This window comes from Lactuca serriola, chromosome 4, assembly GCF_051521515.1.
Source record: "Lactuca serriola cultivar US96UC23 chromosome 4, Lser_US96UC23_V15, whole genome shotgun sequence".
Classification (NCBI taxonomy): Eukaryota; Viridiplantae; Streptophyta; class Magnoliopsida; order Asterales; family Asteraceae; genus Lactuca; species Lactuca serriola.
In genome coordinates, this window is record NC_136411.1 from 69,536,295 (window position 1) to 69,546,943 (window position 10,649).

Sequence of the window (10,649 nt, forward strand, 5' to 3'; positions counted from 1 at the left end):
TTAGCCAAAAATTTAGAAAAATTTCCATTTTAGCTATTAAAAACTACGTTTTGCATGACTATTTTTAGCTATTTATAAAATTTTAACTATTAATCAAGAAATAATTAGAGATTTTGGCTTGATTAGTTATCGATTCCGTTCTTTATAGATAGACAAAGAAAATATAAGATGAAAAGTTAAAAAAAAAAAAATCACAAATTTTGTTTGTTGAACATTCTCTTAACGTCTCCGATCAATGCGATTCATTTGTTATGGTCAATATTTTCCCATAACTTGGCATGATGCCTTTCCTTTCACATGAATATGTATAATACATACAATTGGGCTGAATACATACAATTTGGCTATAAGGTATAATGGTCCACATAATAAACAATATAAAATGCAATGCATGAGTACGCTAACAGCCCCATAGTCGGAACGAGAGGCCTCAAACGGACGTTTAGGCTAGATCTGAAGTCAAGGAAAAGAGAGGATGATAGACATTTGGTGAAGATATTCGCGTGTGGAGATGAAGATGGAACATGAAGTACCCAAATATGGTCCAATGTGACTTTGTCTCGCACAAAGTGAATGTCAATCTCGATATGTTTGGTGCGTTAGTGCTGAACATGATTCATCAAAAAATAAACAACACTGACATTATCGCAATATATCAAAGTTGCCATGAGGAGAGGATAATATAACTCTCATAGGAGATTGTGAAGCCAACTTTTTTCTACTACAACATTCGCAACACCCCGATACTCGACTTCGACACTAGACCAAAATATCGTACCATGCCGCTTAGAGGTCTAGGACAGAAGATTATGGCCAAGAAACACGTAATAAATTCCTCGAAGTAGATCGCCTAGAGGTGGGGCATCTTGCCCGATCAACCCACAAGATGGAGATACATACATCTGTAGACCATGATGAAGAGTACCTCGAATGTAGCGTAGGATCCGTTTGAGAGCTGAGAAATGAGGCTCTTGAGGGTCATGCATGTAGATGTTGGGTTTTTATTCAAAAATTAGTTTAAAAAATAAGAGATTTTAGGAACGGAAGACTTTAAAATTAGAATAAACATAAAACTAGTTCATACCTACCATGGATCTTCTTGCAAAGCTTGAAAAGAAAACAACAACCAAAGAAGAAGAAGAAGAACATAACAACCTTTGTAGTTGTGAATCCTCAAGGAGAGGCTAGAAAGTTGATAAACAATGAACGAACCTTTAAGACACCAACAATAATCCAACTTGATTTAAGCTGCTAGTCTTGTAAAACTCTTAAGCTCTTAATCTTTAAGTTCATATCTAAAGTATGAACTTAAAACGAGCATTTACAAGTAACTAAAACTCCAAGCTATTGCATGAAAGAGATGTGAGAAAAGGAAGAGAGAAATCCACATTTTTTTGTCATCAATAATAACAAAAAATGAAAGCCTTTTGCATGATACAAAAGTCAAGGTATTAACCGGAAGGTCTTAACACTTTAAGACCTACCATGTCCCTAATGTTCTATACTCCATCAAGTAGTCCATGCATGCTTTCTTTAGAGTGAGTTCTTGTGATTAAATAAATGCAAAATCCATACCCTTTGTCCCCACGAGAACCTATGGTTCTAAGAGTAAAAAAGAAAGCAACATTATAAATTTTATAAACTTCTTTTATAAAATAAAAACCTTAACCTTTTGATAAAAAACAAAAAGTTCTGATGTTCCAAGAAGTTGTATACGATTTAATAAATCATACCATATGATATATTATGTTACTTGCTAATGAAATTTAATATTTCCATGGATAATTTTCAATTAATTATAAGAGTTTATTGAATATTTATTAAAATCAATTTCTAATAAATAATCAATCTAAGAGAATATTTTAATTTAATCGTGAATTTTTTATAACATAGTTATCACAGTACAACGAGTGAGAAGGCAACAAACAACAAGATGTGTCGCTTAGTCTTTTTGTATAGTAAAACCAATTATTTTGAAGACTACATCTATAGATCTAAAGGATATAACATTGATATGCATGATTGTTGGAACAATAAATAAGATCGAAAGATTTTATAATAATGAGGTGAATTACAGACAAGAACAATAAAGATCAAACGTGTGCTGAATGCTTAGATTAAATGACTCTAGAAGAGTTCTCAAAAACTTATCTGAAAGAGCATACGACAATTAGGGTTACAAAACGTTAACCCTAAAGATACATCCATGCACAATATTTGTAGTCTAAGCTACTAAGCAGATCCGAGAATGGACATGCCTAAACCGGAATAAATAAGACTATACTAGCACATATTTGACACACCATTATTAAACCCAACAATCTCCCCCTTTGTGTCAAATTCCGAAGGAGAGTCTTCACTATTGCCTTCTCTGTGCGTTGAATAATTTGGGCATCAAATTCAGAAGCACGTTTCAGACACAAAGATACCATGTAATCATATCCGAGAAGCATTTCAGATCAGTTGTTTTGTTCGCCTTGCAAGTTTCAACCATTGTGAGGATAATCTTCAGACCAGTGGTTGAGTAGAGATGTTTGTCTCTCATAAAAGAACATACTCTTATGAAAATTTTCACTAGACTTTTGATTATACGCAACACTCCAGTGCTCTTTCTGAATAACTCCCAACTTCATCTTCTTAACGTCCCGAGGCTGCTCTTCGGGTTCCAAAATGGGCTTTTTCTACGACACCAACGCTATTTCCACATCCACCTTCACAATCTCCAAGACATAGCAGATAAGCATCCTTTTCAGATGGGCAACGATGGGTTCGTATTTCTTCTCATCTTTCATGACAATGTTGAACAATGAGATCCAATCATACGGATTCACAAACGGCATGTCTGCCAAAGTAAATTCATCCAACACTTTATCGGTTCCCTGAAACCCCTTGAATCTTATGTTCACAAAATCTTCAGTAGGTACAGCCGAGCAAACCTTCAACCCCATAATCCTCTTCACGCTCCAAGACTGATATTGAGGCTTGGCATACTTCAAGTAAAAATTAAAGAGTTTCAGATTCACCGCTTTGTCGAAAATCTGAGCGTTTTCTATCTTCTCAAAGCATTGAAACAGAAAATCCCTGGGAGTAATACGAAAATCAAGTTGAGAATCCGCTTCATTATTTAGATCGGAAGATACAAAAGGCTCAAGCCAATAAACGTTCAGAGCATCAATGGATTCTCTGTGAGTTCTATCAATTGACCATGGAGGAAAAAGTGACTTCTGAGTTTCAAGCGTCACTTTTGCAGTTCTAGACTCCGCTTCTTGTGCTTCCAACTTCTTACAAAGATTCAGAAGATCATCAAATTCTTTGTCTTTCTTCTTTCTTACAAGCTTTTAGATGTTGAGAGCTCATCATCATCATCACCATCAATAACAACCTTCTCTTATCCTTTGTTTGATGTAGAAGCTTCATTACCCTTTTGATCATTTGCCTTCGGTTTTTGTTCTTGTTTTTTTTCATGTTCACTAGTGTCTTGAGCTACTTGGGGTTCTTCTTTGTCTCCCCCCTTGTTTTGGAAGAGCACCACTTCTCGAAACACCTTTTTTTTTTATTTAGCTTTGCAAACACTGGTTGATGTTTATCCGAAAGATGTTGTCTAACAGAGACTGTGAACATAGAGTCACGAGTCTCAACAAGCCGTTGCAAATACAGATTAATTTCGGAAATACAACTTTTGACAATTGTTTTCTCATATTTCAAATCATCCATATGCTTGTTGGCATATTGCAACTTTATCGAAATGACCCTGGCCTTTTGAGTCTTTTCTGCCAAATGATCCATGATCTTGTTTTCTGTGGCCAAGTCCTCCTGCAAGTTTTCTATCTTTGAAAGAACAAAGATGGTCAGTTCAACATTGTCGACCTTTATCTCTGAATGAACAACAGAAAGATCCTCCTTCTCAGCTTGCAGAGAATTCCGAAACCCGACAATAACTTTATTTACGGCTTCGTTGTTGGAGTTAAACGAATATATGGACTCATCCATAAATTTTTTGCACTTCTTGATATAGTTTTTTGACTTTTGCGGTCGTTTCGGAAACGGTACGTTCGGAAGCCTAAATCACCTTGATAGATTCCTCAAGGGCTTTTGCATTCTTTTTCGTTAACATCTCCATAATGGTCTTGTGGGTTGTCAACAGATACTCCTAGTTGGGCGAGGACGAAGATTTGGAAGACTCCAAGAGAGTATCCAATTTCTCATTTAGTTGCTTGAACTACCCTTTCGTCATAGGGGCATCATCATCATCACTATTGACATGGATTGTGAAGGGACTGAAAACAAAGTCTGTAAAATTCTCCTGATCATCGCCAAAAAGGATGTTTGGATTGTCATCACGTAATGGAGAAGCTGTAGAGGTTCCTGGACCCATTGTAACACCAAAATTAACATCTGCCCCCATATCAGATACGTTGACATGAATGTCAGAAGTGTGTACCTCCTTCGAAACAGACTTGGTGATATTGACTTCTAGTGTACTGGTTACTATTGTTGTAGTAGTAGAGGTTGAATATGTAAAGAAAGGTGTAGAAAGAGGAGTGGAGATATGTGGAAGTGAAAATCCAACATAAATCTTTGGTGGAAGTGGTGGGATAGACAATATCAGAATTGTGGTTGTCATATGTGAGGAGGGTGGAGTGTTCATCTGGAAATCATCTAAAAAATGAACAAAAGAAGGAGGTAGAGTGGATACCTTTAGAATTTAGTCAATATGAACAGGTTCTAAAGTTGCAGCAGTATACTCAACTTCATTCTGAACTGTGGCATTCTCTTGAATTTCCGAAACCGTTTGGGATTCCGAGTCCTCCTGAGCAACTGGAGATGGATATCTCGGTTTCCTAGCCTGCTTCTTGACCTTCTTTGGAGTTTTCGCTACGTTAAAAGGAGCAACTTTTGCTTTTTGCTTGCCTCCCTTCTTCAGTTTGTTACCTTCCTTGAGTATCTTTCGTAATTCCTCTGTCATTGGGCGAACACTAGATGTAGGCAACTTACAATATTCGTTCACAATCGCATTGTCTGTAGGAACTTTTACCAACATCATTTCTGGAATAGATCCAACAAAGCTGAATTTTCTTGGACTGAACATCATGAATGTTGATGTTTGTAGAAACATGAATAGCAACAATTACTGAATTCTCCACCTGTGGAACCTTGAAGTGGCCTAGGGCGCATTTAACCACAATAGACCAAAAGCGAGCACATGAGATCTCCATGTGGCGAATGGTGGAAACTATGCTTTGGATGAGCTGAGTCCACAAGTTAGAACCAAAATTAAGATTTACTCCATGGTAGAGGTCATAGATAATAGTATAAAACAACCTACTTGCGTTGTTAGAGCCTGCAACTCTTTCAGAAAAGCTCTTAAACAGGAGAGTGAAAATCTCATTCCATATTGGAGGAAGAAAGGGCTTCCTAAACTTTGACAATCAGGAAATATCTCAATTGTATCCCATCTGGTAAAAATATTGATGAGTGCAGAAGTTGAAATTGATTCTGGGTCCACGAGTCCTTCAGATGAAGCAAACCCTAAAATTCTGCAGAAACAGGATTTGGAGATCGACGTCTTATGAGAAGCTACATTGAAGTGAATGACCTCATCAGGTTGACTGTAGTTGGCAGAAGAATAAGCCTTAGAAAGATGGAGCCAGTGGCAAGTGGTGAGAACCTTAATCATTCAATCATGAGCCTTAGGGCTTCATTGTAGCGAGATGAGTCGAGATCAAGAATGAGGTTCTGGTTTGGCCATATACAGCATGATGACGGAGGCGGATTGATCGGTGAAAGAGGCTGTTTCTGATGATCCAACCATTGAAGCAACGAGAAAGATGATTAACAGTAAAGAGTGTTTGCGGTTTTTTCTATGAGTGTTTTTAACAACTATGAGCAGTGAGAGAGAATAAACATCAAAACCTTTTTATACGGTTTGTTATGAGTGGTGAGAGAAAAATGCGACTTGACATTCCCGTATCACATAAAAGTAGCCTTGAAAGGTGCGACAGCTCATCCATATGTCAGACGTCGTTGTCACTGACACGTGTGATGTCAGGGATTTAAAAAAATTGCACCTGATTGAAATCTTATCTTTTAATAAACCGTCGTTTCAGATATGACGATTTCGGAGTCAACAACCAATTCACCAACTTTAAGATCATGACCTGTTCTCAGAATGAAAGTAACCATTCAGAATTAGAATATAAAGATTTTGTGCAAGAGTGTGCCAAAGCAAAAGAAATAAACCAAATAAAATTTGTGGGATTTTGTGATGTCAAATAAAAATGACATGAAAATCAGATGGATCCCGGGCAACGATCTCTTCCTTTTGAGTCAAGAGAGACTCTAAAGTGCTTGTGTGGTATCCCGTTGAATTACGACCATCTATTTGTTGAAAAATACTGAAAGGCTTTTTTGAGTAGGCTACAAGGGTGTCTTAAGCTTCGATCAAATTCTGAGACTTGACATAAGTCTGAAGATCTGAGAGAAGTACTTGTTTAACCAATGTAGCCATAAAAACAAGTATGCTTTGGATATGTTTTAAGTGGTTGGATATTATGGAAATCTCAAGAAAAATAAAAACCTGGATCATTTGGGAAGAAATGTATTGGGTTCAGAACATTTCATTAAGATCACTCAAAAAGAAAAATGAAATTTCAAAACTTAAAAGGTACACACCATAAATGTTTTAAATGTTAAATCCTTGGTGAAATATCTAGAACATTTAATTGTTCACCGTAAATTCAGAAATGTGTTTCAGATATTAGGGTCTCACTCAAAATCGTGGTTACAACGATTTTAAGATCATAAACACAGAGGTTGTGTAACCATAAACCTTAGTGGTAATTGCTGAGAGTCTCAAGGGTTATGTTTATGAACGTGAAATTGATGGAGAAAGCTTAGATTGGTTCCAAGGAAGAAAGTGTACCTTTGCTATATATGAATGGCAAAGTGGTCAACTCTTAACTCAATGTGAGAAGAGTAAGGTAGCTCGATGACTTATATGATTTATTAGCCTGATTGGGAAGAAACGATCGGAATGAAAGTTTCATTAAGGCTTCGAACATAGAGTCTCAGAGGCTTGAGACAACATGCAACATCATGCTTTTAGGGAAACTTAGCTAATACATAGATTTAGAATTATACCTGCCCCGCCGTTCTGAATTGAAGTATCGAAGTATAAGTACTTAAAAGCGAATGATAGTGTTCTCAAAAGTAAATTGTTTTTGGTATTTTTGATTTTCTGAAAAATATAAAACAAAAATTAATAAAAACTATTTTTGTGATTTTTGGTTTTCTGAAATCAAAAGAAAAACAAAAATGAGGAAAAATATTTAAGATAAATAAGTTCAGTAATACTAATGAACAATAACCTTCGAACAATTCTAAAGCTCGGAGTCAATCGGAGGACACTTAATGTACAAAGGATACAAAAGATTTCCGAAACCTCAATGAACAGTAGATTTTGAATAATTATGAAGCTTGAAATCAATCACAACATGAACAGTAAATTCTGATTATGAAGGGGATTTTGGAGGATACTTAACACGATCCTTTATGAAGTGATATCACAGTGCTATATGTTTTGTCTTTGAGTGTTGGACCGGGATTATGGCAGATTCTAATTGCGCTTTTTGAATCACAATATAGTGGAATCCTCTTCATATTGATTCCATAATCCCTAAGTTGATTATGAATCCACACTACTTAGGAAGTGCATGATGCGGTGGCGATGTATTAAGCTTCTGCAGTAGATAATGAGACACAAGTCTGCTTCTTGGATTGCCAACTGACAAGTTTTCCATCCAGAATCTAATATCCCCCAAAAGTGCTTTTTTGATCAAGTCCACATCCACCAAGACCAGCATCAGAATATGCTTACACGAAGAATCCGGAGTTAGAAGGATACCAAATTCTGAGAGAGGTTGATCTTTTGAGGTATCGAAATATGTTCTTCACAGCTACCATATGTGATTCATGGGGATTCGCCTGAAACCTAACATAATAACATACAACACACATAATATCAGGACGACTCGACATTAGATACATTAAAGATCCAATAATCTGGCGATATAGAGTGATATCAACTGCTGGCTTGTCCAAGGACGGAGTGAGTTTCGTTCTGAATGCCATAGGAACCTTGACTTTTGAATCACCCGCCATACCAAATTTCACTAGCAAAGTCTGTGTGTAGGATTCTTGGTTGATAAATATTCCATCTGAACTCTGTCTAATGTTTAAACCAAGGAAAAATTTAATTGGACCCATTGAACTCATTTCAAATTTAGTTTCCATCAGTTTTCGGAATTCAACTATTAATATAGGATTAGTGGATCCGAAAATAATGCCATCAATGTAAATTTGAACGATCATTAAATGGTCACCGTCTTTCTTGCGAGAGAAGGATGGATCAACTAAACCTTGTTTAAATTTTGATTGTTTCAGAAAACGAGTAAGGGTTTCATACCATGCTCGATGTGCTTGTTTCAGACCATACACAACCTTATCCAATATATAACAATGATTTGGATATTTTTCATTAACGAAACCCGGTGGTTGTTCCATGTAGGCTGTTTCCTCGAGTTCACCATTCAGAAACGCGCAATTCACATCCATTTGACAGACTTCCAAATTTTTGTGAGCGACATATGCAAGAAAGATCCAAACTGATTCAAGTCTTGCTACCAGTGCAAACGTCTCTTCGTAGTCTATTCCTTCCTCTTGGAAATATCCTTTCACCACCAGTCGTGCTTCGTTGCGAATAACGTTTCCTTCCTTATTAAACTTATTCTGAAACACCCATTTCATTCCGACAACTGAAGCACTCTTCGGAGTGGGAACTAATCTCCATACTTTGTTTCTCTCAAATTCATTGAGTTCTTCCTGCATAGGTTGAACCCAATATGCATGATCGAGAGTTCTTTTCACAGTTTTAGACTCAATCTTGGAAAGGAACGAATTAAACATGAAAAATTCCATTTTTGAAAATAATGTTGTTTGTTTCACTTTTTGTTGTGCCCGAGTAAGAACTCCTGAAGACGAGTCTCTTATCACTTGATATTGTGGATAATCTCTGGTCCACTTAGTTATCGGAAGATAATTCGGATCAAGAGCTGGATTGATTTCAGCATAAAATTCTTCGAATTCCAATTGTATGTCGGAGTCATTATTTTCATCCCACCCCCTTGAAGTTTGCATATGACTACATTCGGAATCAGATCCTCCCCCTGGAATGTATCATCGAATTTGGAGTTCGAAGTGGAACCCTCCCCCTGGAATGGAGCATCAGTAGGTTGTGGAGGAGTTGGGAATTCAGAAGCGTTCGGAATTGGCTATTCCTAAGAGGTCTCGACGTTTTTAGCAGCTTCATCAACGATCTTCTTTAATTAATCTTCTTTGTTGTCCCTGGCCTTTGATTCTAAGAAAATAGCTTTATTAGTCTCATCAAACAAATTTAGAAATTCCTCATATAATTCTAAGAGAGGAATTGTCATAGGATTTGTTGACGGAGAGATTTCCTCAGATTGACAGTCTGCTTTCTGATACTTCTTCAAATAGTGATCATCAAAGGTGACATAATAGGTTTCTTTAATCTTTCTTGATTTCTTGTTCAGAACCCTATATGTCTTTGAAGTTAACGAATAGCCTAGAAAAATTCCCTCATCAACTTTCACTTCAAATTTGTTCCTATTTTCTTTAGAATTGAATATGAAGTACCTGGAACCAAATACATGAAAGAATTTAACGTTAGGTTTCCTATTATTCAGAATCTCATAAGGTGTAATCAGACATCTTTTATTTATGAAGGAATGGTTCTGTGTAAAGCAAGCAGTAGGAATAACGTTAGCCCATAAGTAGAGAGGAAGATTCACAAATAATAGCATCGTCCTTACAACTTCGTAAAGAGAGCGGTTTCGTATTTCAACTACACCGTTCTGCTGTAGAGTGTAAGGAGCAGAGAAGTTGTGAGCAATCCATTTTCCAATTAAGAATTGGTCAAACGCTTGGTTTTTGAATTCCGAACCATTGTCACTATGAATTTTTAGAACATGGTTTCGCAATTGAAGCTCAATCTGCTTGATAAAATCTATCATCTTCAGATTGGCATCTAATTTCTGTCTAAGAAAGAACACCCATGTAAATTTAGAAAAATTATCAACAACAACCAAAATAATTTTTTTATCACCAATACTTTCGATGGCAGATGGACCACAAAGATCAATGTGCAATTGCTCCAGTGGCTCAATGATTTTAGTATTGATGATGGTTGAGTGACTCTTCCTACTTTGCTTTCCAAATTCACAGGCAGTACATAAATGTTCCTTCTCGAAGTTCAAAAGGGGTAGTCCACGTACAAGATCACCAAGTACAAGTTTGTTTATATCCATGAAATTCAGATGTCAGAGCCTTCGGTACCATAGCCAACTATCATCCGAAGATGTTGTCGTAAGTAGGCGGATAGAAGGCTTTTTGATTGGATTCAAGTTCAAAAGATACATCTCTCCCTTTCTTTTGGAGTTCAAAAGCATTGCCTTATATTTCTTTTCAATAATCTTCGAACCTTCTTCATCAAATGAAACCTTTAGATTAGTACCTACAGGCCTTCCACGTATGCTACCTTCCGAATATAGAATTTGCCATGAGTGATCATT